The sequence below is a fragment of the Alligator sinensis genome, unplaced genomic scaffold (genome assembly GCF_000455745.1).
Source record: "Alligator sinensis unplaced genomic scaffold, ASM45574v1 scaffold1098_1, whole genome shotgun sequence".
Taxonomy (NCBI): domain Eukaryota; kingdom Metazoa; phylum Chordata; order Crocodylia; family Alligatoridae; genus Alligator; species Alligator sinensis.
Window position 1 is genome coordinate 178,572 of NW_005843204.1, and position 6,927 is coordinate 185,498.

The window sequence follows — 6,927 nt, forward strand, 5'->3', positions numbered from 1 at the left end:
TGAGGGCAGAGTGGCTGAGCCGGGCCCGGGACCAGAGAGCTGAGCCGATCGAGAGTTGTTTGCCTGGGAAAGCAAACCGTGATCCAAGTAACGCACACTAAAGAAGGGGCTGGCGAAGGGCCTGCGATGAGGCTCGAAAGGGATAGACGAGCAGGACAGCACTGCAATTAGACGGGGGCAAATGCAAACCCTATAAATAAGCTGAGCACAGCGAGCAGCTCTGCTGGAGCTCATTGCCCCGTGGGGCCCAGGCCGAAAATTGAGCAAGATTGCAGAGGGATGGGGTAGTGACCTGCAATGCAGTGATGGGCAGGATTATACTAATAACTGCTAATGTAGATTTTGGGAGAAAGTTTAAACTTCCAAATTCTTGTTTCATAGATTTCATAGACGTTAGGGGTGGAAGGGACCTCCTGAGAGCATCTGGTCCAGCCCCCTGACCAAGGGGCAGGAAGTCATCTGGGGTCAGATCACCCCAGCAAGATAAGCATCCGAGCATTTGTTAAAGGTGTCCAACATAGGTGCTTACACCACTTCTGGGGGAGTCTATTCCAGACTGGAGACTTAGTCAGTAAAAAAGTTTTTCCTTATGTCCAGTCTAAAATGGTTTTAAAGCAATCTCCAGCTTGAAGGATGGAGGATGGCAGTGGCCCAGTGAGAAGGGCAGATTGTCCTGCATCTGCGTAATGGAGAGAAGTGTTTGCATTTTCCCCATGTGTCTGGTGCTGGTTATTGTAGCATTGGACTAGATGTCTGATCCACTTCAGTGATTCCTATGTTTCCTATCCCAGGGCAGCAAGCTGGTGCTCTGTCTGACCAGGAAAAAGGTCCTGGCTGCCCCCCCACCCTGCCCCAGAGACTGCCGAGCCATTTACCTTTCCCTTGTCTTTTCACCTCTCCAGGCAAAGTTTCACTGGGAGGTGTCCACTAGCTCCTTGGAGTCATTTGAAGGCTAGTGGGCACTGTCCAATTTACTTTGCCCCATGTCCACCCTTGGTGCACTCATTTTGTACCTTGACCTTCAGTCTTGTGCCTGTTTTGTTTTTTATTTGTCTCACGAATTCAGTTGATACACACCTAATAGCCCCCTCTATTAATGGCAGGGGGGAGGGGTGGCTTATCATTGCTCAGTGGGCATAAGGCCCATGTTCCTAATATGTGCCTTATACTGAGATATTCTGACTTCTTCGCCATTTTCGTATTGACAGAAGTACTAGGGAATGCAGCTGCACTTTGCAGAGAACAATCAGGAACTGCTAATGATCTTTAATTTTGTATGTCCTCAGCTGCCCTCACCTGCCATGAATCCAGTTAGGCATCTTGATGCCATCCAATCCCAAACACTCTTATATGAATAAAGTAGAGATATTTAGTGCATGGTATGTGGAAAGCATTCACAAAGGTACATTGCTCACTTTGCACAGTTTAAATTGTAAATTCATTTGGGCCAAGAATGACCTCTACTCTGTGCATGCTAAGCAGTCTGTCAGGGGGAATGGCAGGGACATACTGATGAGTGACTTAATAAGAGTGATCAGTTCACTGACTAAACTCTGCAATCACAAGCCACCCAACTTCTGTTTTCAGTTGGGACAGATTTACTTCCATTTTTAGTCCTCCTGGAAGTCATATAATTGTATCATAAGAAATTGAAAAAGAAAGGTTTCTCCATTAGAATGATCCAAACAGCACAGCAGACTCCACTCCCCTTTCTGACCTATTTTTTCCACATGTACATTTGGGAAGAAGTAAGGAAAGAGTTCATTTTTCATAAACATTTTGAAAAGTCAGGTCCTTGGTTTTTATGCATTTCCAGCAGGATAACTCATGCTTAAAGCTTTCAGTTGCTAGGGGAGAGGCACAGGATCCTTTACTGGACATTGAACTGGTGGAATGGAAACATCTCGACCTGTCCCCTGCCTCTTTTCTAGGGTATGGGGCAAGTGGGGTGGGTAGGAGGGTGTTATTATAAGCTTGCCCGATTAGGAGCATCTTTGAGGCTGCTCTAAATTATTCCAGGGTATGAACTGCCCCTTGGCTGCCTCCTGGTGTGGGAGCGGAAAGGTATCAGCCTCATCGGAGTCAGGTGGAAAGCAAAGGCTCTATATCATATACTGTAGTGCAGGCAATATCTGCACTGTTGGGGTACTGCTGACCACATAGTAATTCAAAGTACAGGATAGCCAAGAATTAAGCTGTTGCTTAATGGATGTGGGATCCATTTCTACTTTGTACTGATGAAGTTTTGGGGTTTTTTTTAGTTACATGCTCTGAAGCTCCTCTTGCATTTGAGTTTGATTGCATGGAAGCTGTTTCAAATGGCATCAGAAAGAGAAAGCAAGGATAAGGAGAGCCAATCTGAGGGTCTTCCAACTCCTTTCCAGGGCTGCAGGACATTACAGTGGGGAGCCATACTCTCTGCAGTGAAAGACCAAATTCCATCTCTGGACTCTGACACCTCAGTGGTAAGTTTTGCTATGCAACAGTCTTCCTTTCTGTCTTCCAGAAGGAGTTCTTTGAATGCTAATGGAGTTCCTGAGTAGCCAGTTCTTCGCAATGAGACACTAATTTGCTCTGAACAGTGGAGCCTGTATTAGTCCATAAGCCTCTTACCTGTATAATTATCAGAATGCTGTTCCTGTCTGCTTCATTATATTCTCTTGAGCATACTAAACTGGAACATGGGCCTGATTTCTGCCAAGTGCTGGGATCCTTCCACTTTCATTGAAAAAACTAGGAGTTGAGGGCACTTGGCTCATCACAGATTTAGATCCCATGTTATGGTTACCTGCCCAATTTAAAAGCACAGTATGAGATAAGGAAATAATTACACTGATATAAAATTCCCTTTGTTTTTATCCTTCAGCATGCTGTGGTGTTAACACTTTACTAGTTTGGCAGTAGGCTTATGGCTATGTTTTTCCAGGGCTAATGATTATGGAAATAGTCTCTCCTGGAGACACTTTTTCAGTGGACCAACTATCTGGCTGAGAGTCAGGAGAGCAGTTCCACTGATGACTGTGACTTTGCCTCTCCTCTGTCTCAGTTTCCCTGTCTCTGAATTAGGGGAAATGATACTTACTTTCCTGTCTACAAAGTGCTTTGAGATTGACAAATGAAAAGCCCTATATGAACAGGGTAGTGTCATTGTTAGTTGTATCCCCCCCAAGTGTTTTTAGTGCTTAAGAAAGGATGCCCATTAACAGCTGGCAGCCTGAAGGCTTCTTCTGACAGGCTGATATAGCCTGGGTGGAAAAAAATTATAGGCATTCTTCTCTGCTTTCCTGGTTCAGCTCTGTTCTGATATGGAGAAGGCACTTTCAGTGCTAGCTGTGGATTCTGTGATGTGCTCTGTGACTTTAATACTCAATTGAGGTCTCAATGTCCTTCTGACTAGACCAGAACTTTAATTTTGGAGACTACATACTGTATTCACCCAAATTATAAGATTAGCCCCCAATAATTAGATTCTATAGATGGAAAATTTATAATCTTGTTATAATTCTCCAGGTATAACATCTAATTATTGGAGGTTTGGCTTGAATTTGTCCCCCTCCCACTGCTACAACAAGGAATATAAATCTGCGGGGGTCAGGTTATTTTTTTTTTAAACTGCTGCAAGTTTTAACACAGGTATACCATAAGCACACTTTTAAGCAGCACTTTTGTACCTATATATACACACCCTTGCAAAAAATACCCCGCAAAATGGCTTATGCTTTACCCTGTAGTTCATTGGACTGGACCCCACCAGAGTCAACAAACAGTGTTTCATGCCATGGTGACCCCACAACTCAGACTGCTTAGTGCTACGGTAATCTTATGTGAAAGGCTGAGAGAAGGGGCAACCTAGGGATTCTGAGGGAACTGTTTGGGACCCCATTTGGTGATGTGCGCCAGACATTTAAGACTGGTGAAGAAACAGGAATCATTCTATGATTCTATGAAATGGGAAAGAAAGGCACAGCTCAGCTGTGGGAGTGAAGAGGAAGTCAAAATGTATTCAGTGTAGTGGCTCCTCATGACTTGAAAAAGAGTCAGCACTGGGGGGGACTGTATGCATTGGGCACTATCATATATCTTACTCAAATGGACTGTGCTTCAGTATGTTTTCCCAATATGGGCCACGTGTTTTATAAACATGCTCAATTTTGGTTGCCTTTAATCAGCTTCAAAGTTGGTTTCCATTACTGAGCGCATGTTGCTTTTGGCAGGAGTTTAATGACAGATACTGTATTTAATGAGGTTTTTTTATGCAAATGTAAGATGAAAACCTTTCTTCCCATGCTGATTGGGGAAAAAACCTTGTCTTTTATGGCTTAGCATAATGCTCAACGTAAATCATTTCTTCCAACTTAGGGCCTTGAAACATGGTAATTTTGGGCAGCTCCTGGAGCTCTTAATATCTGGATTGTTCACACGTTAACAACTGAAGCTAGTTTTAAGTTCTCTCTGATCTGTGTTACCCAGCTCATGTTACGCTAAGGCAGGGGTCAGCAACGATTTTGGACAGAGTGACAAAAATACCCGCAACCTCGACATATAAAATGTTGGCATGCCAGGGGCAGATGGCGGGGGAGCTGCAAGGGGCTGCTCCTTGTTGTGGCAGTGCAGCCCTGGCCCCTTCCCTGCTGTTTGCCTCAAGGCATGCGTGCCAAGCAAAATGCCTTTGCATGCCACACTCTGGCACCTGTGCTGGGGGTTACCTACCCCTACACTAAAATGTATCCACTCTACACCTTAGTGTAAACACCCCACCTGTCCCCCCTCTCCCACTGGCCTGGATTGGGCCCACTGCCCCTCCACTCTCTCCAGCATGCCAGATCCCTGGTTACGCTCCCCCTCTCATTGCTTACTCAGGGTGCAGGCAGGGGAGGGTTAACCTACTTGCCCAGTCACCACTACTTCAGCTCCTGCTACTCTCTGGGCCAGAGGTGCAGCAGCCAGGCTGCAGTGTCAGCAGGGTAAGCAGATTAACTCTTTCTTGCCTGCTTCCCTGGGACAAACAGCACAGGTACCCACAAATAAGTAATGCCCTGGGGGCTGTGGGAGGCAGGAGGCAGGGGTGAACCCCAAAGGGAAAGGAGAAACCCCTGGGGATAGGGAGGGGACCCACAGAGCCCCTGGGGGTGGGGGGAAGCCCAGAATAGGGCAGGGAGGGGGAGAGGAGGGATTCTTACCTTTCAGTCCTCCCAGCCCTTCCTTGCTGGCCTGAAATGTGACTGCTTCAAACTGGAGCTAGCATTAACACCAATTAGCATTTGTGTGGCTCACAGTGTAACAAGGACCTTAGGGTGCAGCTTAGCAATACAGAGAAGCTCTTGTAAATGGCATAGATGCTAGAACTGCCAATCTGGGCTTTAATCACCTTCATAGAAATCAGCCAGGTCTAGAGGGTAGAACACTAGACTATCACTCAGATGATGTGGGTTCTGCTCCTGGCTCTACTGTTCACCAGCCTGGGCAAGTCCGATCCCTTCTCTGTGCCCCTGCATCTCTCTTACCTGTTTAGACTGCAAACTCTCTAGAGTGGGGACTGTATCTTACTGATCATTTGCACAGTGGGTCCTAATCTCAAAACGGGCTTATAGGTCCTTTTGTAACTATGTATGTCAATAGTATGATTATAAATGTATTTCTTAATTGTGATGCCCCCATTAATGTTCTCATTCTTTCTGTTTTTAAACATCTGAAGCGTGTGTCCAACTAGGGTGATGCAAATTCATCTGGAGCTTGAGACTTGCACTTGCTTTGCATAGAAAGGATCTGGTTTTACTACCACAGGGGTGGGCAAAATACCACCAGGCAATTGTCTGGCCCGCGGGGCCCCTAAAACATTTAGAAAATTAATATTTATCTACTCCTATCTGCCTGTCAAAGATGATAGGAGCCAGGGTCAGTAGGACCCAGGGGGAACTGGCAGGATCCAGCAGCCTGGGCCACCCCCCACCCCACCCAGAAGCCTCTGCCTAGCAGAGCTTTCTGGTCAGGGACATCGGGGCTGTTCCTGCCTCCCTGCGCTGGAGGAAAATTCAAGTAAGTGGGGAGGGTGGGAATGCAGGGGAGGGCCTCTGGGATTGCCCCAGTCCTTGGGGCCAGGCCAGGCTGGGCCAGCTCCTGCTGAGTGCTGCAGTCCAGCCATGCAGCCAAGAGCCATGTGGTGCAGGAGCAGCCAGCAGGCAGGCAGGGAAGTGGTGAAAGCGGCCACATGTTGCGGGGGGAGGTGGAGTGGGGAGGGGTGGCAGTGGCAGTGAGCAGGTGTGTGGAGCGCAGCAATAGCTGGGTGGGAGCATGGGACCCATGCCAGTATGTCAGGGCTGGCCAGTGCCAACGGGGCCCAGAGCGGGGTGGCAGGGGCACGGGGTGCAGGCTGGAAGGGGCTCTGGAGTTGGGCTGGCTCCCCTCTCTCTCTGCCGGTGCAGCCTGACCCAGCTCCGTAGACCCCTGCTGGCCTGGGCCCTGTGCTCATGCCACCCCACTGCTCTCCACCAGTGCTGGCCCCAGGACACTGCATGGGCTTCCACACTCCTGCCCAGTTCTTGCTACACTCCTGCGTGCCCACTCACTGCCACTCCCCACCTCCTTCCCCCTTCACTGCTTCCCTGCCTGATCACTGACCACTCCTGCACCACATGGCTCCCAGCTGCATGGCCGGACTGCGGGAGCACGAGGTCTGTGCTGGTACCCCAGGGCCAGGAGCAGGAGGGTGTGTGTGTGTGTTCGTAGGGCAAGTCCCATATGCACACCCCGCCATATACATGCACCAATACCCTGCCTCTCACTGCCATGTGCGCAGACCCCCACACCTGGCCTCCACCTCTCTCTGCTGGGAGGAGGCTCTTCTCAGCCAGACTGGCTGACCTGCTCCACTGGGCTTTAAACTAAGCCCACCGGAGGATGGGGGGACTACTGCCACTGCTGGCCTGC

General features: G+C 48.5%; 1 protein-coding gene across 1 annotated transcript in view; it reads left to right on the plus strand.

The window, feature by feature from the left end:
- The first annotated feature begins 31 nt into the window (after positions 1–31).
- Positions 32–6,927, plus strand: part of CUNH16orf71 (chromosome unknown C16orf71 homolog) — an 82,123-nt gene continuing 75,227 nt past the window's right edge. The window contains exons 1-2 of the mRNA XM_025194426.1: positions 32–87; positions 2,385–2,465. The gene's annotated coding sequence lies outside the window, so the exon portion shown is untranslated. The remainder of the gene's footprint in view (positions 88–2,384; positions 2,466–6,927) is intronic.